The sequence below is a fragment of the Pleurodeles waltl genome, chromosome 3_1 (assembly GCF_031143425.1).
Source record: "Pleurodeles waltl isolate 20211129_DDA chromosome 3_1, aPleWal1.hap1.20221129, whole genome shotgun sequence".
Classification (NCBI taxonomy): domain Eukaryota; kingdom Metazoa; phylum Chordata; class Amphibia; order Caudata; family Salamandridae; genus Pleurodeles; species Pleurodeles waltl.
Genome location: NC_090440.1, coordinates 1,029,600,473 through 1,029,625,549, shown reverse-complemented (window position 1 = coordinate 1,029,625,549; position 25,077 = coordinate 1,029,600,473). Strand labels below are relative to the sequence as shown.

The 25,077-nt window shown below is 45.4% G+C and overlaps 1 protein-coding gene across 2 annotated transcripts in view; it reads left to right on the top strand.

Moving 5' to 3' along the window:
• The window catches only part of SNX4 (sorting nexin 4), a 454,378-nt gene that overhangs the window by 51,451 nt on the left and 377,850 nt on the right, over window positions 1-25,077 (top strand). The window lies entirely within an intron of this gene.

The window sequence follows — 25,077 nt, the reverse complement described above, 5'->3', positions numbered from 1 at the left end:
CACTTAGCTAAAGTCTGCTGGGGTATTTCCGCACCTAGCACAAGCAGCTGAGCACGACAAATATGCTCTGTGTAGGCGTTATGGGGTTAAGTAAGCTCTGTGTATAAAGTAAAATTGCACTAACTTGAAACAGGCATTACTGGCTACCTCTTGTACCTGCGATAGGATCCTGAGCCATTCTCCATCCTTGAGGGGGGTCTCAACTACATTATCCCATGCTGCCGTGCTGCAAGTAAGGTTTCTTTGTTGATCTCTTTCTAGCGCCTTATTGAAGCGGGAGATAATTCCCTGATAACTGCCCGGGTCGAGGATCAGCAGCATTAATGAGGGTTGCTCCGGTTCGTGTGCGTAGGAGTGCCATACCCCTTGAACTGTGTGGGACAAACTCTGATATTGTAAAAATTGACACCTCTGACTAATCTGATAGTGGAGCTCGACTTCAACTGGTAACAAGAATGTACCATTTAGATACAAATCGCCTGCATTACTGTAGGCACCTACTGTCCATGGGGGAAAATCCATTACCTCTTTGAGTCTCGGAATAGGAGCAACCACCCAAGCAGGAAGAATTTGGCATACGGAGCATGTCTGAGAACTCTGCGCTCCACCCTCTCCCAAACTCAAGCTACCTGGTTAACTATCAGCAGCGCCTGTGCAGGACAGCCGCTCCTGTTCACTAAGAGCTGCGGCAGCTGGTATTCCCCTATGGAGCCAGATAACAGCCTTCTCCCAGTTTGGGTTATCATCGCACTACATTGCAGCATATTGCAGTCGCCTTGCATAAAAAAGTAACTGAAGATCAGGTAGCCCTAGACCCCCCTTGCTATGTCTAATTTTAGGATTTCAAGAAGGGCTCTGCATCTTTTTTCTGCTTATACTAACTTCACAAATAGCTCATCTAGCTGTTCAAACACTGATAAAGACAAAGTGCAGGATGAATTTTGCATGACGTTGAGGCAGCGCAGCAAAAAAACGATCTTACTCAGTGCTACTCTGCCCATTACAGACAATGGCAGGGTTATCCAGAAACGGATCGAGCAATGCAATCCTGCTACCACTCTGCCCATATTCAGTTTGTATTGGAGGTGAGGGTCATGTGTGATCTGTAAGCTAAGGTAGTGAAAATTCCGTAGCTCCCATGGAAGTGCCACACGTGGTAGGTCCTCTGGGGGGCCCGCCGCTAGTGCGGCTAGCATGAATGAAATTGTTTCTGATGGATACAACTACCTGTGGATTACTCACATAATGAATTTTCCCCCATATGCCAGCATCCGACGGAAATTTTCTTCTAGCTCTGCACGTCGACGCCACAATTGCCCGACTCCCACGCTACGCCATCTGACGTCATCCAGGCAGTAAGAGGTCCTCGCCGGTGTGCTGACGTCAGTTCCCTTTTTTCCGTGCCTTCGAGTGACGGTTATTTCTTCGAGGCTCCAGGGAGCAACTGTATCTCTGTGAGGTGATACTTAGTTAATAATGTCTCAGCCACGAAAATCTGGGTTTAAACCCTGCAGGGAGTGTGGTGGCCGTATGTCGGTTACGGATCCACATAATAATTGCTTGTGGTGTCTCAGTTTCGATCATGATGTCGAGGAGTGTGGTTCATGTCAGCGGATGAACCCCAAAGCACTCAAAGAGCGGGAAGCTAAGTTATTCTTGGCGAAGTCGAAGAAGAAGAAGGAGAAACATAATCATCGAAGATCTTCTTCGAAGTCTCATAAGAGGTGTCGTCATGACTCCCGGCGCCGGCATGGTTCATGACGTCGGTTGAGTAAGGACCGGTCCCGTTAGAAGTCGCCGTCGGATCGGCACTGTACGGGTTGGGAAGTTAGCCCGGCTTTGACACCTCAACCATCAACACCTCCTGCTTCTCCGGCGCCATCTGTTTATGAGGTCAAACCTCATCAAAGTCCGGATGTCTCCGCGGCGCAATGGGAGGTACCAGAGCCGACGAAGTTTCCACCTCAAGCACCGGTGCTGCAGGCGTATCCGGCGTTCCCGGTGCCAGGTACGGATCCAGACGCATTTTTAAATGCGATGTTTAACATCTTCGCCCACATGGGCCCGGGCGGTTGATCTGCTTGACCTTCGGGTCCTAGGGCATTTGACTTGGGTGCTCCGGCTTTCTGGTCTGTGGGAGGTGCTGGTTCGGCGCCAGTACCGGTGGCATCGCCTAGAAGGCCTGTGACGCCGACGACTTCTGCTGCCCCAGCGCCAATGTTTTCGCCTCAGCTTCAATCGATGCCGGAGAGGGTGGTCCATCGACCCACGGCGCCGATGGATCCGGCGTCGGATGGATCCGATGATGGACGCCAACCAAGGTCTTCGGCATTGATAAACGCCTTGTCGACTCCAAGAATTGAGGCCAGACTGCGCTCCAGAAGAAAAGCTCTTCGACTACTTGAAGAGCAGGATTATAGGAGACAGCTTCTGGAAGAGGATGAGATCGGAGAGCCCCTGGGGGACTTACAGGGCTTGGAATCCGCCAGTGGTCTGGACACTTCCCCGGAATGAGACTTGGCTTCTCCGGGGGAGTACACAGAAGAGGCGGCATCGTTTCACTCAGTGGTGAGGAAGGCGGCGGATTTTCTTGACCTTCCACTTCCCGCTGCTGAAGTCAAGACTAACATCCTCACTGAGGTATTGCGCCCTGCTTCAGCTGTGGCGGAACTGCTTCTCCCCTTTAATGAGGGACTCATGGATCCAATCTTGGAGGATTGGAAAAAGCCTGTGTCTTCTGCAGCAGTGAATAGATCTGTAGCCAGAAGGTACCGAGTGGCTCCTGGGGACCCAGGATTTCTTTCAAAACACCCGACTCCGAAGAGTTTGGTGGTGCAAGCCTCATGTTCTTCGCGTACAGCTCCCAGGTCATTTCGTGGGGTCCCGTCAGACAGAGACTCCAAGAAAATGGAACAGTACGCAAATAAAACTTTCTCTTCATGTGGTATGGCCCTCAAGTCTACAAATGCAACCTGTGTCTTGGGCAAGTACATCTATGCCCTAATAGAGGAGGCCAAGACTGCTCAGACTGGGTTGTCACAGGAGGTTCTGAGCCTTTTGGCTGATGCACAGGCGGCGGCAACTCAAGTCATCCAGTCAGGGCTAGGCACATCTGATTCAGTGGCCAGGGCAATGGGCACATCCATAGCGACCAGAAGACAGGCCTGGTTAAGGTCGTCGGGATTTTCTTCCGATGTACAATCTACCCTAGACTTACCTTTTGATGGGGACAAACTCTTTGGAACAAAAGCTGACTCTGCCTTGGAACGTTTCAAGGAGAGTAGGGCAACTTCAAGATCCTTGGGCTTGCAAGCTCCACCTCTACTCCTTTAAGATCATTTAGGAGGTTCAGGGGGTTTGGACGTGGCTCTCCCTTTCGGGGGAGATTCCAGTCAGCAGGACAGCAACCTAATACTGCTCACCCCTATAGATCATATAGGGGGTGGGGTAGAGTTCCTACGAGAGGGGCGACCTAGCAGCACACTGCCTCTTCCTCTTCCTCCGGGGGGGCGCAGCAGGGAAAGCAGCCTTAGTCCTCCATCAATCCCTTCACATGCATCTCCTGTAGGGGGGAGGTTATTGCATTTTTTCCATATGTGGGAGTCAATAACATCGGACTCCTGGGTCATCGATGTTGTGGGGAAAGACTATGCCCTTCCCTTTCGGGAGGTTCCTCCTCCCATCCTTCTGTACGGAAGACCATCTCCTGTTGCTGCAACAGCAGGTTCTAGTCCTTTTGTCAAAAGGTGCAGTGGAGTTGGTCCCAGAGCAGGAGAGGGGTGTGGGTTGTTATTCCAGATATTCTGGATCCCCAAGAAGGATGGTTGTTTGAGACCAATCCTGGACCTGAGGATTTTGAATTGGTTCCTCAAACAGGAGAAATTCAAAATGTTGACCCTGGCGCAGGTACTTTTGGCGTTGAACGAAGGAGATTGGATGGTGTCTGTCGACTTGCAGGATGCTTACTTTCATATCCCTATACTCAAGTCGCACTGGAAGTATCTCCGGTTTATGGTGGGATCGCAACACTATCAGTCTGCGGTCCTTCCATTTGGTCTTACTTCAGCACCTCAAGTCTTCACAAAGGTGATGGCGGTGGTTGCAGCAGAACTCAGGAGGAGGGGGATAGCGGTATTCCCTTTCCTGGACGATTGGTTGCTCAAAGCTAAGTCTCCGGAGATCATGCTGCACCATCTGCAGATCACAACCCAGTTGTTGTTCGATCTGGGCTTTTCTGTGAACGTGCCCAAATCTCACCTAGAGCCCTCTCAACGCCTCCTGTTCGTAGGGGCAGTACTGGACACGACATTGAGTCGGGCCTTTCCTCCGCCTCAGCGGATTCAGGACATTCAGGCATTGATTCCAATGTTTCAGAATGGAGCGGTCGTTCCAGTCCTCAAGGTCCTTTGTCTGCTCGGTCTGTTTGCTTCTTGCATTCTGTTGGTCACTCATGCACGCTGGCACATGAGGGCTCTTCAGTAGTGCCTCCGCAGGCAGTGGTTTCAACACAGAGGGGATCTCGAGTCGATAAAGGTCTCCAGAGACACTGCAGCGGATCTACGATGGTGGGCTGCGAGCGGCAACCTTTCCCAAGGTCGGCTGTTTTCGCTACCTTCTCCAGTGGCCACGGTTAAAACGGATGCCTCCACTCTAGGGTGGGGAGCTCTTCTGGGGGACCTGGAGATCAAAGGTCATTGGTCTCTAGTGGAACCAATGTTTCACATCATTCTGTTGGAATTGCGGGCTCTACTTCTGGCTCTGAAGGCCTTCCTCCCTTCCCTTCGCGGTCGGTCTGTCCAGGTCCTGACGGACAACACTACTGCAATGTGGTATATAAACAAACAGGGAGGAGTGGAGTTGTACCTTCTCTGCAGAGAAGCTCTGCATCTCTGTTCCTGGACACAGGACCATCGGATTTGCTTAGTGGCAAACCATTTGGCCGGGGTTTTGAACGTACATGCGGACATTCTCAGTTGGCTCATATCGACAGATCACGAGTGGTGTCTTCATCCAGACATGGTCCTTTACATCTTCCGGGTGTGGGGGTATCCACAGATAGACCTGTTTGCCACTCGAGAGAATGCGCACTGCCCGTCATTCTGCAGCCTCCAGTATCCGGTGCAAGGAGCGCTGGGAGATGCGTTTCAGAGGTCCTGGTCCCGCCAGTTGCTTTATGCATTTCCCCCCATACCTTTGATCCCTTGGTTGCTGAGGAAGATTCGCCAAGACCGGGCCCAAGTTATCTTGATAGCTCCGGATTGGCCAAGAAGGGTATGGTACTCAGATCTCCTCCAACTCTCTCTGTGCCTTCTGCTCAGTCTCCCTTACAGGGCAGACCTCCTCTCACAGTCGCAGGGGCAGGAGATTGAACGGGGCAATCTGAGTTCCTTTTCTCTCCCGCCAGAAGTGGTGGACGTTATTTTATCGGCCAGGCTACACTCCACCAAATCTATCTATGATAGCAGGTGGGCTAAATTTGTGACTTGGTGTGGAGAGAAGCAAGTTTCCCACTTATTCAGCCTTGGCTAGAGGTGTTCCTGTGGTTGACATCTGTAAGGCCGCAACTTGGGCCTCCCTCCACTCTTTTGCTAAGCATTATTGTTTGGATTCTGAAGTCAGGAGGGATGGCCATTTTGCACGGTCTGTGCTGCAGGATTTCTTGGTTTGACCAGTCAGGCACCCACCTCCGAGTACGGCACTGCTTTGGGACTCTATTCATTATGTGAGGAATCCACAGGTAGTTGTATCCATCAGAAGAACAAGTTACTTACCTTCGGTAACACCTTTTCTGGTGGATACACTAGCTACCTGTGGATTCCTCACAGTTGTCACCCGCCGCGTTACATGCATGGTTTTAACAGGTTTTCCTTGGTGTGTATCTGTATATTACTGATATGTATATACTGTTGCCATTGTTTATATATGTGATATATGTATGTGTATGTATGTAAATATATATATGTATATATATGTGTATATATATATATATATCTTTATATATAAATATAGTTTAGTCAGGGATGTGGAATTCCTATCGCCCGACGCCCGGGACATCTTGTTTGGGGACAAGGGCAACAAAAGTTTTTATGTTTACTTTGTCCTTGGGACAAGTAGGCCCAACCCTCTGCAGCACAAACCCTTTGGCTGCCTGTTTACAGAGAGTGGAACTCTGCAGTTGAGGTAATGTGTTTCCAAAAGATGATGCTGTTCGAACTTGTATTTATGGTTCATTATTTGAAAGCCTTCATTATTAGGGTGAGTGCTGTAAATAAATGTTTTAAGGTCACACGTCACTACTGACGTTGGTTCCAGTACAAAAAAAAAAGTGTACACACATGTTTGAAAAGTTTAGGCTATGAGGCTAAGTATAATGCTCCCAGAATGCTCTCTGATTAAATGCAAATGAAGTGTCATTTAGTAAAATGTGTTGGTGCATGCTAGTATTTCCCAAAAATATTTCTAATGGAAAATCAGTGTAACCATTTTCAACACGATTATGGAAAGCATGAAAATAAACAAACACTGACAAAGCTAACTGATCTGACATATTTTTATAAGTGTTTTAGTTTCATCAATGCGTGTCTTGTTTTGACATGGCTTTTGTAACACTTTATTGTTGTGGGAGCTATCAGGCCCTCAACACTGTAACAAACACTGGCAAAAAAAACCCCAAAAGTATTTGAACTCTAAAAGCACACGTTGCCACCAGTGGCATAACAAAGGCCCCGCAGCCGCCCTCCAGGGGGCCCCTTCAGCACAGCACCTGGCCTGAGTGAGTCTGGAGAGGGGGCTCCTCCATGTTCTTTGCAAAGGGGCAGCCTCCAGTTTTGTTACGTCACTGATTGCCACTGTAGTTCCTGACACTGAACAAAACTACTTTGTGTGCCAATATGCTCCTTGTGGAAGAGCAGAATGCGATCTCTCACAGTAAAGCCAGCCGAAAGAGAGAGAAATAGAAGTTTAATAAAAACAAAATGTCTTTGTTAACACCAGACCTAATTAGGGACCAAGACCCACATGTAGGTAGCTTTTTGCATGTCACAAACAGCTACTTTAGCTGTTTGCGGCATGCAAAAAGCACATTGCGATGCACAAATCCAGTTTTGCGATTCGGTAACCTGGTTACTGAATCGCAAAATGGGTTTGCGACTCGCAATTAGGAAGGGGTGTTCCCTTCCTAATTGCGACTCGCAGTGCAATGTAGGATTGTTTTGTGATCGCGAACGCGGGCGCAAACCAATCGCAGTTTGCACCCATTTCAAATGGATGCTAACACTTTCGCTAAAAGGAAGGGGTCCCCATGGAACCCCTTCCCCATTGTGAATGTCACTGTAAACAGTTTTTTCAGAGCAGGCAGTGGTCCGTAATGCATCTTGTTTTCCTTTAAGGAAAACGGACTGCATTACAAAAAAAAAAAACTGCTTTATTGAAAAGCAGTCACAGACATGGTGGTCTGCTGTCTCCAGCAGGCCACCATCCCTGTGAGGGCCACCATTCGCAAGGGGGTCGCAAATTGCGAGCCACCTCATGATTATTAATGAGGTTGTCATTTGCGAAGCCCTTGCGAATCACAGATGGTGTCAGGGACACCATCCTACATTCGGATTTGCGACTCGCAAATTGCGAGTCGCTCTGACTCGCAATTTGCGGGTCGCAAATCTGAACCTACCGACATGTGGCCCAAAATTCTTAAAGAAAGTCACAAAAGTGCACCCATGGTATATGTCGTACCCCTATAAAATATTTGTGAACTGTATTTTAGCATGGGTAAATACGATGTGTAGATTTGCTCATGTGAAAATCTATTGAGCATTTGCAAGTTAATTTTCCCTCCAGCCACTTTCTTCCCAACCCTGGAAGAAGTTCTAATTCTGCCATTGTCAGGAGTAAATGTCCAACCTTTCTTATTATGGAAAAATATTAGAGAGAAGCTGGTGAAAATCTTTAAAACATGCAGGTTAGTAGGTTTGCAGACTCAAAGGCATTCCAGCCCTGGAACTATTGCTTACTGCTTCCTCCAGCCCCAGTAAGCAGATCTGCAGAAAGGTGGCAAAATAAGGAAATTTCTACAGTAGGGATTGAAACTGCAAGTATTCAAGCCCTACTAAGGTAGTAGCCCTGGCATAATCAGAGAGGCTATTATCAGAGCTCTTACATAATGAGACTGCTGCCATAATTTGTCGCCACACTACATGGCACCAAAGGGACAAGTAGATCTTTTTACAGGACAAGTAGATTTGAGATGCAACTTGTCCCCTGGACAAGTAGATATTTTAATAAATTCCACACCCCTGGTTTAGTAGTTATGTATATGGTATTATGGAGTTCATTTCAATTATGTATTGTTGGTAGTCACCGGTTCGCCTCAAAGGCACGTAAAAAATGGTGAAAACTGACGTCAGCATGCCGGCGAGGTCCTCTTATTGCCTGGATGACGTCAGACGCCGTTGTGTGGGAGTCGGGCAATTGTGACGGCCTCGTCGACGTGCAGAGCTAGAAGAAAATTTCCGTCTGATGCTGGCGCATGGGGGAAAATTCATTATGTGAGGAATCCACAGGTATCTAGTGTATCCACCAGAAAAGGTGTTACCGAAGGTAAGTAACTTGTTCTTTATGCCGATTTACCAGGAGCCCCAACACCTTACCAAAGTCCTCCATTAGTTGTAGCAGTCGTGGTACCTACTTTTCAGGCTCCCACATCTATATTAAGGTGTCATCAGCACACATGGATACAATATCGGTCTGATCCCCTACCTTCACCCCCCGTTCCCACAGTTTCCCTCTAAAATACCCGGCCAGCAGCTCCATGGCCAGGGCAAATAGCAGTGGGGAGAGTGGGCAACCCTGTCTCATATCTCGCGCTGTATGAAGAACCTCCGATCCCACTCGCACCCTCGCCATCGGCCACGATGAGAAGCTGCACCGGAGACACAGATGTTCTTGTCGAGGCCCATCTGGTGAAGTACTTCCCATAGAAATGGCCAGGAAAGGGTGTCAAATGCCTTTTCATTGCCTAAGGCTATAAGGGCCACCTTTAGAGCTGTTGAACGTGTGGCATGGAGTACATGCAACAATCTTTGCAGGTTCATGTGTGTGCCTGGGATAAACCTGCATTGATCGGGATGATCCAGTTGTGTAATGACTCTTTTCAGGCGTAGGGCCAATATCTTAGTTAATAGCTTCACATCCATGTTAAGCGTGGATAAGGGACAATATGACCCCGGGTCAGTGGGGGGGTCTTTCGCTGGCTTTGGGAACAAAATTATAATGGTTTCCCTCATATGGGATGAAAGCATACCTGAATTCTTTGCCTCCAGTATCGTCTCGAGCAAGGAGGGGAGCAGGTGAGCGGAGTACTTCTGGTCGTATTCCACAGGGAGGCCATTGGCTCCAGGATTCTTGCCCATGGCCATATCGCTAAGTGCTTCCCTTAATTCCTCTAGCATGGGTGGCGCACCCAATATCTCTGCCTGTGTGTCCGCTAAGCTTGGGAGCCTCTGCTGAGTCCCATCCCATCACCTCTGCCATATTGGCTTCCCCCGGAACGGAATATACCTGAGCCAAATTATCTTGCAGCTGTTGTGTTATAGCCACCTTTCCCATTACCGTGACTCTGTTGTATCCTTTAAGGGCCGTGATAAGAGGTGGTCGACGCTCCGGTTTAAGTAACCAGACCAGCATGCACCCCGATCTGTCTCCCTCTCTATGCAGTTGCTGTCAAATCTTTCCGGACATAACAGCCTAGCCTATCCCAGAGAGATGCTACCTGCCCAGACAGTGTATACATAATGGAAGGGGACTTGCTTATTGGGAATGATCTTAGTTTAGTATCAGAAGATGTGATAGCCTCCATAACTAAAGAAAGGTCCGAAGTAGAACTTTAGACCTATTCTTTATTTGGACCACATACAAACAGCTGTAATGAGAACTGTTCAAGAAGCTAGCCTTTCATCAAATCCCCATAATGCTGTAACAGTCCTTGTTCTGTGTGAATGATCCACAGAATACCTACTTTTACATTCCGATTTTAAAGAAACAGTGCACTTTTCTGTACTGTCATAGGTAGAAATCACTAGGTGTCCAAAGTCTTCTCCTTCGGTCCCAAATCAGCCTCTCACACTTTCTCCAAGTGCAGGACTTTAGCAGCAGATCATCCAAAGTAAGAGCCACAATATTGTTCTATCCATTCCTGACTATTGGCTGATAAAAAAGTCATCTTTCCAAAAGGCACAGCAAGATTTTCATGCAACAGAAACTTTGTAAAATATTGTGACCCACATCAGTTACTCCAAATGTACCCTGGTACCAGTGCAAAGCAACTACCTGGGGTATTTGTGCTTTTACTTTTGAAGAGTAGACCTCTTCCTATGTGTATATATAGTAAACATCTTCTGAGAGTGCAGTAGATCTCGTCTCTTTGTGGCTCCATGGCATCGTACATAGTTACAGTTAACAATGCCAGTTTAAACATGAACCCATTCCACTGTGTTATGATGTTGAATCGAAAAAACCCTCTAGAGCCCAGAAAGACCAAATTGAAACAACTTTATGAAGAATGTTGAGTTTCAACAGGGACTATGTGCACAAATCCTTGTAACAGACACATTGTTGATGAGATGGAGAGATACGGGATCAGCTTTGGTTCCAAGGCATGTGTTAAAAACAAAATACATTGTACTACACCAGTCTTTTGGAGCTCAGAACAGTCTAATCAGCCACATAAACCACCCTTCCCTCAAAAAAGACAAATACTATTCTTTGCCAAAAGGACAACACCACTGCAATATATTAACTAAATATCTATGGTTAGAGGTACTTCCTCGTGGAAGCACAAGCCATACTGCATCCCAACTTCAGACTGGACAACATTGAGACAGATACAAGGACTGGGTTTTCAAGCAAAACCGCAAGGAGGTTCTAAACAGTGGTGCAACAAAGGCCCCTGTGGTTTGGGGGTCCCCAAGCTCCAGGGGGCCTCCTCAGCACAACACGTGGCCTGAGTAAGTCCAGAGGGGGGGCCCCCTTCATGTTCTTTGCAGGGGGGCCCCTTCCAGTCTCGTTATGCTACTGGTTCTGAACAACATAGTTCTGCGCAATATTTTTCACAGGTTGAACCGCAGGCAAAAAGATCACAAGGTATCACAAGTTCATAATGAAGGATGTGCGCTTTTAACCACTGGCTGAAGAGATTCCTCTAAGGTCCACTCTTATAGGCCCTGCGCAGTACCATCCGTATTAATTGAGCTGCTACACTACTAGTTCAGGATGATGCTGATCTACCCAGGAGGACTCTGAAGGAAATGTTTTCAAGTTCGGGTGCATATAATCATTGGGTCATGTAGGAAGTGACTATACAGTCCTAATCTCCACTCTGAGTTTAATGGTCAAATTGTCACTTCAAGCTTACCACGGTTTAGCTATTCCTGTTGCTGCTGTTCCTACTCCTCAACTTGATTTGTATAGTGCCTAATACTCTAGGTGACCTGACTCCTCAGTTGCTCCTCAAATATGGGTGTTTGAACGTGCCACAAAAGTTCATCAGCATTTTAAAGGACAATAAATACTGTTCCCCTTGAACTTCCTGTGCCTTAAAACAAGAGTTTCTGCATTTTAGGTTTACTGAGGAATATCAAGTCTAGCACATTCTGCGATGAAGCAGTAATTCCCTATTTCCTTCTTAACACTAAATCTGATCTACAGTTCCCATCGATTAAGGTGCAAATGGCAGGTATTAACCCTTACACAAAAAGTCTATTAGGTTTTCATTCTTACCTTTTCAGTGATTAAGGACTTCTATAGGTAGATGTAGAAAAAATATCCCCCCACTAAAAAAAACTCTTTCTCATTTAAAATTGTTTTAGCAAATGCAATGGCCCCTCCCTTTGAACTCACTTTCAAGACATCTCTGAACCATCTCTACTAGTGGCATTCATAGTTTCAATCACCTCAGCACATAGTTAAGGGAAATTCAGGCCTGGTCTTCTGAAAACACTACATTAATTTTCTTTAAAATTATATGGTTAGGTGATTTTGACTCTCTTCATAAATCTGACTTTAGTTACCCATATTCTTTCAAGCATCATCAAAGCAGTGAGATTCTTTCACTTGGTTGATATGAGAAGGGCTGTCTGAATCTACCTTAAGCCGTCATTGAGCATAAATAATCCTCATTTATGGGCCCCTTTTATTTGATTTCTGTTGCTCATAAGAAGTCTGTTACAGGATGAATAATTTCCTGCATTTCCTTGTGTTACTAAAAAATAACTAGACCACTTTCTTAAAAACCAAAGGTATATTCTGCGCAGGGGGGAAAAATACCATTTCATCTTCATTAAGAAACAGTCCTATGCCAGACATAAACAGAGCAGTCTCTCTCCCTCTCTCTCTCTTTTTTCTTCAGGTCCCAACATTTACATTGTTTGTTTATTATATAGTTCTTTGCTCTTTTTTTTTTTTTTTTTTTTTATAAAGCAAGAGTAAAAGAAAGAATAAGGAAAATCGTTAGCATAGCCTGCAGATGTGACCTTTATTTTATTGTATGTGTATGTCTGTAACCTACTGGTGGTTGCCAGTAGGTAGTTAGAGATAGGACCTAGTTTCCAAAGGGAAAACGTTTTTGTTTTGCTAAAAACGTTAATGCCATTTGACAAATCTCAAAATTTCCAGAACTAGTTTGCCAGACACTTCAGCTGCTGTCTTGAAAGTTTTGGGGTGATCCATCAAGCGGGGGCCGAGAAAAAGGGGGTCCCAAAATAAATTTTCCCCATGTAATTTCCCATATAGATTTTAGGCACGACTACAGCCTAAACGGCTGGATGGATTTACACCAAATGTGGCAGAAAGCTAGCTCTTGGTCCAGAAAGAGTGCTTTTTGCAATTTGGTGTAAATATGTTATTTACTTTTGGAGTTATTGAAGAAAACAGATGTTCAGTGGCATGTGTGGCTGTAGATAGACACGTTTTGCATAAGTCCGCTATCTAGTGCTAGGTCCGGAGTGTCACAAGTTGTTTTTGTGCGAAGAATCTTTTTGAGTCACAGGATTGAGTGACTCCTCCTCTCGGTAATAATGCGCATGGGCATCAAGTCCTTTGTTAGATTGTTTTCTCTCCGCCGTTGCGTTTGGGCGTGTTCCTCTCGCTCTGGTTTTTCCTTGGCTCAGTCTACTACAAAATGATCTCTTCTGTCTTTCATCCAGTGACTGAATTGTCCCCTGATAGGGTTTCTCTGTTTTGCACGGTTGGTCTGAATTTCTGCTCCGGTGGCTGGCTCACAGCCCTTCGAGGAGTCCTCACCCATCCCAGGCCTCCTCTTCCACGTAGCGTTGGACTATGCAGGACTCATGGAATGTACTCCATTTCGGTTTTGCCCTCAATGCCACTCTAAATTTCCCCACACTGACCAACATTTGGTGTGTAATTTGTGTCTCTCCCGCACCACAACAAACAGACTTGTGACATCTGCCGTTCCCTTTGATTCCAAAAGATGCTCCGAGACCAAAGATCTAGTTTGTTGGAGATGGCGACCAAGACTCCAGACGAGACACCACATATCTTCGGGGAAGAACACGTGCAGGAGGAACCAGAACAGGAGGAGACCTTCTCCATCGAAGACTCTGAGCCGGACGTACAATCCAACCGGTCACCTCTGCGGAACCTATGAGTTGAACAACCCCTACTCCCTATTGCCAAATAACCCAGGTCTATATCCTGCATGACCATCACCACCTAAGACACAACATCTTATCAGCAGGTGATAGCAAGGGCAGCGGCATTCCACACTGTCCAGCTACACACTGGCCCTGTTAAGGAGGATTTTTTTTTTTACACCCTTATTACAGCACACATAGAAATTCAATTCCTCCCCACGCTACCCGGCATGCTTAGAGATGCTAATGATATCTTTAAAGAACCCGCAAGGTAACACAAAGTGGCACATTCACACCCTCTGTATGTGCTCAAATTTCTCCAGAATCAATAGTGGTCAGTACTGCACAAGAACGTACTAATAGTCAATCTACAGGAGATTTTCCCCTCCTGACAAAGAAAGCAAGAAAATAGATGCAGCGGGGATAAGAATAGCAGCACAAGCTGCCAATCATTGGCGTATGGCCAATTTGCAAGCAGTATTAGCACAGTACGACAGGGCCCACAGCAACATAAAGGAGGATCTCCTGTAGTACCTCCCAGAGGAGCATGGCAAAAGGGCGCAAGCGATAGTATCAGAAGGTTAAACTATCCTCAATAACTCTATTCATTGCGCAACCGATGCCTCAGATACCACAGCACTCGGCATTAACACAATCATCATCATACATAGGCATGCTTGATAGGGAACACTTATTTAGACAACAAGTGGATACCGCATTAGAAAAACTTAAAAAAGATTCCGAAATAGCAAAAGCACTGGGGACACTACTAACCACCACACAACATGACAATTTTCGTCTCCCTTAGGCAGCATGTGAAACTAAAGCATTACATGCCACAAACCGATGTCTACTGGGTAAATAACATTTACCTTATGTGTATCTCGGGATGTGAACCCTCCACGGATCTGACCCGATTGACTGCCAGCAACTAAACCAGGAAATGCTGGCAGCCATCTTGGGGAAAAAAGGCAAAAGCAGAAGGAGGGAGGTTAGGAATACCTTGACACCTCACCCCAAATCCCTCCAGGCCTGGTGGTGGGGTCCCACAGAGACCCTGCTGGGGGCCAAAAATGTGTTTTATGTGTTAATTTTGCCACAAATTTGTGGAGGATCCACAGCAAAAGAATTTTTTTAAACCAACTGCAGTATCTAGTGCTTGGGGGGATACATTATATTTGATGGGAGACGGGCACATGTGGTTCCCCCTCCCTAGGCCGATTTCAGTCCAGGGACCATTAATGGCCCTGGGGACCCAATCCCCAGGCCCAGCTCTTGCCATGTCCCATGGTGCCAACCATGGGACAAAGCAGTTTTCCTGCCTGCACTGGTGCGGGCAAGGAAATCCTGTTTTTGCTCTTGCATGGCAGGAGCAGTTTCAAAGCTCTTGCCAAGCGAGAGCAAACACTAAGGGGGTGATTCTAACCCCGGCAGTCTTAGACCGCCGGGGCCAGGGTCGGCGGGAGCACCGCCGACAGACCGGCGGTGCCCCGCAGGGCATTCTGACCGCGGCGCTTTGGCCGCGGTCAGTGCAGGAAAACCGGCGGGCTCCCGCCGGTTTTCCGCTGCCCCTTGGAATCCTCCAAGGCGGCGCAGCTTGCTGCGCCGCCGAGGGGATTCCGACCCCCCCTACCGCCATCCAGTTCCCGGCGGTCCGCCCGCCGGGAACCGGATGGCGGTAGGGGGGGTCGCGGGGCCCCTGGGGGCCCCTGCAGTGCCCATGCCACTGGCATGGGCACTGCAGGGGCCCCCATAAGAGGGCCCCTAAATGTATTTCACTGTCTGCTGCGCAGACAGTGAAATACGCGACGGGTGCAACTGCACCCGTCGCACAGCTTCCACTCCGCCGGCTCGATTCCGAGCCGGCTTCATCGTGGAAGCCTCTTTCCCGCTGGGCTGGCGGACGGCCTGAAGGCGGCCGCCCGCCAGCCCAGCGGGAATGTCAGAATTACCGCCGCGGTCTTTCGACCGCGGAACGGTAACCTGACGGCGGGACTTTGGCGAGCGGCCTCCGCCGCCCGCCAAGGTCAGGATGAGGGCCTAAGTCCGCTCACAGCAGGTGGGAGCATGAAAAGTGCTCCTGCCCACAGGGAACGAACGTTTCATCCGTTTCACTACCTGCAGAGAAGCAGGGCAGGGAAACAGATGAAAAATTGTTCACGCCGCAGGGAGCAACATTATTAGCTGCTCCTTGCAGGTGGGATCAGTGCTTGCTCCCACAAGAGGCAGGGAGCCAGCTTGGGCCTCAGTGGTGTTGTGGCACCCTCCCACAGCCCCAAACAAACATGCATTTGGGTCCTCTGGGCCAATATTGGCCTGGGGAGGGGGTTTCATGCCCTCCTCACCCGTCAAAATAAGGTCCGGCGCTGGAAGATGATAGAGTGAAAATAATGTCTCTGCTCACAAGTAGGACAGAATGCTGGTGTGACAAAAATATATTTATTCATCTGTAGCACTGCAGAGAGCCCGGTAAACTTCGGACCAGCAACTCTGTTGAATGAAACATGCACACAATATATACACCATTGGTTATAATTGAAACAAAAGAGTCAGGAAATAAAAATATCATAGTTGGTGCAAACATCCTCGAAAGGATATGACTATTGATGTTCCTGACAGGTTTACTGCTTTTGGACTTCTTAATTTTAGACTTCTCATTAGTTTCAGACAAAAATTAGAAAGGGCTTTACCAAAGGCTTTCTAGGATAAAAAAACATAACTCAGCAGGATTGCCTGCAGACTTCAGATGACTTCAGTTGTTTTCTATAAAGGATCAAGCTGTCAGCTAAGAAAGAAAAATAACACTATTCTGTTGTTACTGAGTGTCAAGAATATTTGGTGGTTAGTGATATGTGAACAGATAAGCATTTCTTAGAAATGGAACAACACAAAGGTCCACTAAACAGGAATAAATTAAACTTGGCTGGCACAGAATAAATAAGAACTGCATGAAACAAGGAAGTTAAACTTTCTCAGAGATGGTGTCCCTGGGGCCGTAATTCTCCCTAATCATAAAATGAATTGGCTGCTGAGGATGGTGTCCCTGAGACCAATATTGGGCCGAGGAGGGGGACTCCCCTAGGGGGGGCCCCCGGGGGCTCTTTTGAGCCCCTGGGACCACCACTTCCCCAGTCATTTCTTGCCACGTGGACCCCCCACCCCCTCTATGGGCTCGTATGAGCCCTGGGAACCAACGCCCCCTCCCCTTGGGCTTTATAAGAACATTGGAAGGGGGCTGCATTGACACCCGCGCTTGGGGTTTTTCTTGCCCTGGGGACCTCCACCTCCTTAGGGCTAAATATTAAAATATGCAAGGGGGACACGCATGTGCCTGGGCCCCGGGACCATCAACTCCCTGTGGCCAAACACATAATTAAAAGTGGGATGGGGCCTCACAGCCCCCCTCCCAGGCATATACGGCTCTGGGGACCACAACCTCCCTAGGACCAGCCTGTGCAAATTGAAGGATGGGGGGGCCGCGAAGTACCCCTCCTGGAGCCACTAATGGTCTTTTGGATTGGCACCCTCGATGGCCGGCTCCTGCTATCCCCCAAGGTGCCAACCCTCAGGGGAATGCAATTTGATTTCGCTTGTTTGGAAGCTGTGACAGCTCCTGCCAAGCAAAAGGAAACACTACCTTTGGTCCCGGCAAGCGGGAGCTATATAACTGCTCCCGCTTTCTGGGAGAGGAGTTTTCATCCATTTCCCTTATCAGTGTCATGAGGGCAGGGAAACAGATGAAAAATTGCTCCTACACGCAGGGATGTCCGGGAGCAATGCTGGTTTCCATAGGAAGCTGGGAGGTGGCTGGGACCGCGGAGTCTTCAGGCTACCTGTACAGTCCCCATTACTGCACACTGGATGCCCTGCGTGGGGCCAGGGTGTCCAGGTAGACGTGCCCTAAGCCAACCATAACTTAATCCCTCACTGTGCACTGCTAATTACCCCACATATTGCAACACCCATGACATCTTTAATAACATAATTGAAAATATCAATGTAACATTTGCAGTAAAATTATTGAGGAGAAAACTGTGGATGGTGGGATGTGAGTAATAGGTACTTTACTTAAGGCACGAGTTGTAGTTACTTGAGATAACCATAACAGCTGAATTTCTATAGCCTAGTGCAAGTAAAATGTGAACTTAACTTTAACGTCTCTGTAACCTTTGTTTTTTTTTAAGTGAATTCCTCTGTTTTTAAACTTATTTCTGAACTATATCGTTCCTGTAACCTCTGCTTTTCTTCAGTAAAGACAGATAGACAGATAGATATTATCATTTGTAATTTCACTGGGGAGTCCTAGGAGGAAGAACTATGATAACATTGGTAGTTTAACATCTGATAATGGCAAACCTCCAGCTTCACAGAATCATCTCAGATAGTAGATAAATGGGTTTGAAGTGTAAAAAAGCAGTGTTGCAGCTAAAGCCCCATTAGAGCTGTCAGAGACAGTAAAAATGAAATCACTTATTTTTCTATAAAACGTGAGACAATGCATGCCAGGATAATCATATTGAATCCAGGTAATGTGATACTAGAAGTCAAAGCTTTGTAGGCTGGATGTAAAAAAAGAACAAGATTACTCCTGCTCTCAACTCTAGTGCGTTTACAGTCGTAATGTCTAATGTAGTCCCAGTATGATTGGATCTATTGCAGATTTTCATAACTACTGATCATGTAATTAACATTTCTTTGAAATTAATTCTGTGTACTTTTATTATGTGGATATCCTGAAATTCTATCACCAAAAGATTTACAGAGTTTGCCTAAGAACCATTATCACCTTTTTACAATATGTTTAGATGTAGAGGATATTTTGATCATGTGAATATGAAGTTCAGGCAAATACCTGCAAACCCCTGAACAGAATAATTTAGTGTAACCAAGCACCACATATGTTAGAAATTATGATTAAATCAGAATTTATACTGCAAGTGTTTCGCCCAGGATAGGACAGATTTCATTAAATTGGTCCTTGACAGTTCTACTGCTTCACGTTTTGCAGCAAAGAATGACGGTTTTCATTTAGTAAAAAACACTCACCTTCCATTCAGAAAGGTGGGTATTGTAGTTTTTCTCTTCCATGGATTTTGTTATTTGTCTCTGAAAATTGGCAAGGGTACTGGGGACTAAACCTTATCTCCAGTGGGACTCCAAAAAGACTCTTTAGATGGCTTCTTAGAAATTTGAACCCTACATAGGGTGATAGCCAATTTGACCGTGGACAGTCTCATGCCTGGCGTGTGGGTTGTAGCTTCCTCTAGACTATGTATATGATTGGAAGCCATGTTCTGTGTACCTTTACAAGCTAAATATATAATGCTGAAGACGTTTAACAGCACCCCTTACTGAGTTCATAATTTTCTTAAGAGCATGAAGAACCTTTTCTGTGGCTGGGACCTTAACAGGGCTGGCCTTTTCTTTTGCGATGCCCTGTGCAACAATCTTTGTAGGCACGCCTCTCCAAAATTTCCTTTGTCACTCACTACCACCATCCATCAGTGCCAACCATCTCTTCCGAGCTCCCTGTTCACGTTTACATTTTCTTTATAGCACTACTTATCCCAATGTGGGGTGTCATGTCGTTTGACATCTCACACACTCCCATGTTATACAGAGACAACCATACAATTGTGGAAAGTGAATGTTACATAACAGTAGGACTACAAGTTGTAGGAGTTACAAGATACCTATGCTGGTAGACATTATACGTTGAGGGATTGGTTTGATTTATATGTTGAGTGCTTGGTCTGGTTTAACACAAACTCAGGGTTTAATAAGTAATGTAATGATTGGGGTTGTCTGGACTAATATGAATTTATTACTACAGAAGGAACACTTTAAACTACTTTAAAATAATGGGAGTTTCAGAAAAAATAACTATAAACTGAACACATTATTACAGTTTGCTTGCAGCACTATTATGTCAGATCATAGCTCACTGTGCCATTGTAAAAAGATTTTAACTATGAACTATAAAAACAAAAGGATCTCATACGGCATGGATATAAGGATCCCCAGTACTGCGTTGGGTATTTTCCACAACATGAAAAATAAAAAATTAGAGTACAGAACTTTCAATTTATGTTAGTCAGATATGTGCTTTAAGGTAGTGCAGGGCGTGGCACTGCCCTGTGTGCGCTGAATCCAGGTAGGGGATGCTTAGTCACTAATGCTTTTCTAAGCCTGTTTACTGGGAAACAGCCCATGTAGAGAACATTAGGCTTATAAAAGCACTGATGATATTGTCACATTGTGCATGAATTGCAATAGTAACATACAACATATCACCTGCTTCAGAACGATCCATCCCGAGTCAGCGTGCACAGAGGGCAGCGCTTCAGACTTCATGATTTTTCAGCTCACTGCTGAGTGACAAATTTACATTGAAAATGGTGTTCCTTTATTCTTCTCACTTATAAACACCAGCACACAATCTGATATTGGGCGCTCTTCCTCGGTCATCGGCCGTCTCCACTTTTATATTCTTTTCTGTACGCTGATGTAACAAGTTATGCTCCCTACTGAAGGTTTTTTTTTGCTCATGCCACCTCACACACTGCCGAACCTGGAGCATAACTTTCCATGTTTGGCTCTCTCATCGGGCTTAACAATTAAAAGAGGTGAGAGGGTGAGGTTGACATGACTGAGACAGGGAAAAATACCAGAACCACGTGGTTCACAGGCCTTTCTGCCTCCCTTCAGCACTCGCTGATCTGGCACCCTGCACCCATTATGAATATATAAATTGTTTCAAACCCGAAAAATAAAAGCATAATTTAAAAAAAAAGTGTGGCTGTGAGCATTGATTAGCCTGACCCAGTCAGAAACCATGCTTTTTCCAGTATTGAATCTTTCATAGATTCACATGCTTGAATCTTCCCTGTCATCCTGGTGGGCGTCCCATGGTATTTAGTATAAGCAGTGCTAAAAAGTACATTGGAATAACATGGAAAATTTAATTGACATTGTTAACCAATATACCATGTTTTAATACACCCAAACTTCAGCCAATCAGAGGCTGGACCCAGGACCACTTTTCCCCGGCAGAGTCATCTTACTTGAGATTTCTAACCGCACATGACATGTGAGGGAGTCATCCTCAGCTCAGCTCAGTTGTTACAGTCGGTGAACTTTTGACCCTTGGTTTTCCTGTCAAGGATTTCTTTGGATTCAGCTTTAAGGTACTGTTCAACCTTTAATATGGCTCAAGGATCTAAGAAAAGGCTTTTCAGGACATGCAGGTCCTGTAGGAAAGCAAGACTATTTTTTTGAGGATTATCCTAAAGACTGTATATTGTGTACATCCTAACCATACACTTAAGGATTGTAAGCATTGTAGAACTTTTTTCTGCAAAAACTCTAAAGGACAGAGAAGTGTGACTTCTTATATGGCTACAAAAGAATAAATCCAGGTACCAATATGGTTCTGACAAGAAGGCGAGTCCAAAGCGAAAACACAAAAACGAGGGCTCTACCTCTTCCTTGAAAGACTTTTAAAGGTTGTGGAAAAATTGAAGTCAGAAAAAAGTCTCTAAGGACTCCTCTACAGGCTTTGGGCAGAAGAAATTATCCACCTTATCTTCAGGGCCTGTCACTCCCCAGAAAAAAGCCCTGTCTATGACAGTCAGACCGTCGATGGTCCCATCGTCGAGGACAACACGTTGGTGAGAACTTCAATGATGACTATTCCTTCTACATTTGTGAGGACAGTCACTTCGTCGACTGCCTCATCGACGAGAGGTGCGACTACGACCACCACCTTATTGACGACAATGACCACTGCCATCCTGTCGACGAACACTCCATCAACGGCCACTCCGTCGACAGCAGTTTTCAAGTCACCGTCGAAGAGACCAATGTCGGCCACCATCACTATTATTAAGAAGATCTCTTCGTCAACGGCCTCGTTGACGAGTCCGTTGACAAGAAGTAAAAAGACAGCATTCTTTGCTGAAAATGTCTCTGCTCAGCTTAGACCAGAGTTGATGTCACCCAGCATGGTGTCCCCACTGCCTCTGGCCCGCCTTCTTGACTCTGAGGAATGATCAGATTAAGGGATTTTCAGACCTGCATACAGCCCTTTGCATTAGAGTTAAATATCAGGATTAGGAGGAGGATGATGATGGTGATTATTAATAACGCTTTTCAGATTAACATCCACCAGTCCTTCTAACTCCGGGACACACAGAGGCACATCACTGAATCATCACCGCCACCTACACCTTCTCCAGCACCTTCCCCTACTGAAGAAATCGGAATATTTCACAAGCTCATGGACTGTGCTTCCAAGAGATTTGATCTCCCTCTCCCACTCAAACAAACAGAATGTTTTCTGTATGATTTTAAGGACTCAGCAAGCAAGTCTTTCTGATCTATCCCTATGGTCAGTTATATATGGGAAGAAGGTTTGACGTTGATGGAAACCCAGAGAAGCAGCAGGACCAAGTTTCATAATGACAATGGATGCTTCTTTGGATCGTTGTGGAGCACATCTCCAGGAGCTAGAAATTTATGGAAAATGCCTTGTCCAGGAAGCACAGATGCTCATCAACATGCTAGAACTGAAGGCTTTTTTTTTCCTAGAGCTAAAGTCATTTCTACCCAAGATTCGCGGATCCTCTGTCCTAGCCAGAATGGAAAGTACCACCACAATGTTTTACCTTGCCATGCAAGGGGGCACGAAGTCAAAGAACCTTTCCTCTCAGTCCCAGCAAATCTGGGAGTGGCTACTAAAACACATCATATCATTGCAAGTCAAATAGGATTTCAAAATGTGGGACTGAATCCATGAACAAATGCGAGTCTCCCATTGTCGTCTGATGAGCTTTTGTTTGACAATTCAACCTTAAAATTCAAACGTTGAAGACTGACTGTGGGTATTTTGCAGTTTTATATAATGGTCTTGCTTGTACATGCAGGTAATGTTGTAGTGCTGCACGGAGGGCAAGAGCCCAGGATACAATTTAGAGTGTTTACAGTATGGCAGGTAGCGAGTAGGCTCCTAATGTCTTAGTTGGTAGTGTTTTTTGAAGAGATGAGTTTTCCATTCCTTCTTGAATTGCTTGGGGGTAGGAGTTCTGATGTTGATGTAGTTCAGGTCCTGGGAACATAAATGCAGAATGCATGCCTTTAGGTTTTCTCTTTGCATTTCTTCCATTCCTGCTTAGTGGTATACTGGCATTGGGCTTTCCATTGCAGCTGATTACTTTCTAAGTCAGGCGTGCGAGTTGTTGTTAAAGAATAATTTAGTAGTACTCCATTATCTAACTCTTAATGATAGAAGGAGGAATCGGCTTTGCTGGGGTTCAAGCTTGTCACATGTAGATCACAGCGTAACTCAAGCCATTTAGGTCACTCAGATGTTTTATTGGCTTATAGAATATATTTTTGTAGGGAAATACACCTGATCTGGTTTTATTATTATTCCTGTTTATAGTCTCGTAGAGCGTGCAACTACTCAGTGTTTCCCGGCGCTAAGCATGACAAAAGACCACATTTTCAACTTAAAATAACCATGTCTGCATGCACAGGTTTCCTTCACGTTATACACTGCTTCAGTAAAATACCTTCTTTTGCACTAAGAATTGTTCAGTGTTTAATTTCCAGTGATTTAAATAGCCCTTTGTAGTACATCAAAAAGGAATGTTTAACTGGTTCAAGTTTTTTCTAAAAAAAAAAAAAAAAAAAAAAAAACAGCTGTGTTTCATAGAAATGTGACCTTTTACTAATGTAATGCCATTAATGAAGATACGTGTTGTTCATTGGTCACTTAATCTGCTCTAGACTGTTAGGTCAAGTTTATGAATACAGCGGATTGTGACAACTGTTTTAACAAGAAACGAATATTTTTCCAGAATGTGCCTCTCCCAGGCATTTCGTTGTTTAAAGAAAAACAAAAATTGAAAGGTTTAGAAGTCAGTAAAATATTATAATTGTTATTGAAAATGAGCAAATTGACTTAATTAGTGGTTCCATGATGTCATTTAGATGACCCTGCATGGAATAACGAACGTGAGAGCTAATCACGAATATCAGAATTTTAAATGTTGGTTGTTTTTTTTCCCCTCTACATTGAAATTGGTTGTTTGAAGTTGCTGAACGTTTGTATGTAGAAAGGTTTAAAAAATGATTTCCGACTGACAGAATTATTTTTGTCATTTTGACGGTTTGGTGGATCAAGGATATCGCAGTGTGTTAGTTTGATTTGTACACGGAGACAAGAGTAGAATATAGTGTATTTTCTCCGTTCAATTGCGGTTGGTTCTTGCAGCAGTCTTTTTTGGTAGGAAAATTACATATTACAGTGGCCTGACGATTAACAGAAATTAGTCTGGGGCAGAAAATAGCTCTGGTAATGGAAATATTTTTAGTTGGAAGTTTACGGCTATAATATAACGTTCTTTTTTCTCACTTTTACAGAGGTTGTCCTTTTCACCCTAGATGTGAATTGGTCTTTTGTGTACAATGTGAAACCTGCAGGGTTATCTGACATGCCTTTCCGTCCTGTTAAATTATTGTATACTGATCGTTTTGGGGACTCTGCAGTTTGCCAGAGAATTATTTACAGAGCAGAGTATTTATTTCAGTTACTCGTTTCACTAGCGAGTGATTTGGAGGTGGCATTGTTTTTGCTGTTCCAAATTTCAAATGTTGTTTAAGAAACGAAAAGTAATAAAGAGACTACTCTGATGTAATATATGCCCCAGCTTAATTTGTAAAATAAGTGCTGGGGCCAAGCACCAAACCTAGAGCTTGTGACTGTCACCTGGGAAAAAAAGACTCTCTTCATTTTGATGATATTGCATGATTCGCCAGGTAGGTTAATCATATCAGTTGGTGATGACGACTAATATTGGCTACCAGCTCTTTATTAGTCTAGTTGTGTGCTCAATACCCTGTGTGTTGCTAGCTGTTTCAGCACACAAGGTATCAAGCACACTATATTAACTGCCCCCTTGGGCAGCCAAAACCTTCTGATGGATACTTCTTCCTGCAGATTCCTCATCTCATAGCACTCCCCCAGGCGACAAACTAAATTCGGAAACTTTGAAACAGCTCTCCTCCGCCAGCTGACACCATGGCCCCAAGTTGGCTCAGGCACTTCATTGATGTGACGCCATGAAGCCTAAGTTGTTAGCACCCAGTGCTTTTGGGTCCATTCTCTTTTTTCTCAGGTTTTGACAAAATGTGATGTTCTCGCTTCTCAAATTCTGTTCAATTGAGTTCAGTCTGTTTCTGGTTGCCTGAGATCCCTTGGTGTAGTCTCTGACGCACAAAGGTTGAAGACAATAGGGTAAACAGAGTTGCAGACCTACTCTGATGCACTGCTGGATAATATAATATGACACCTGGGGGACGTGGCCCAGGTGTCAAGATGGGGGTTGCACTTTAGAAGTGCTCCCGACCCCCTCCATCATCCGCTTTA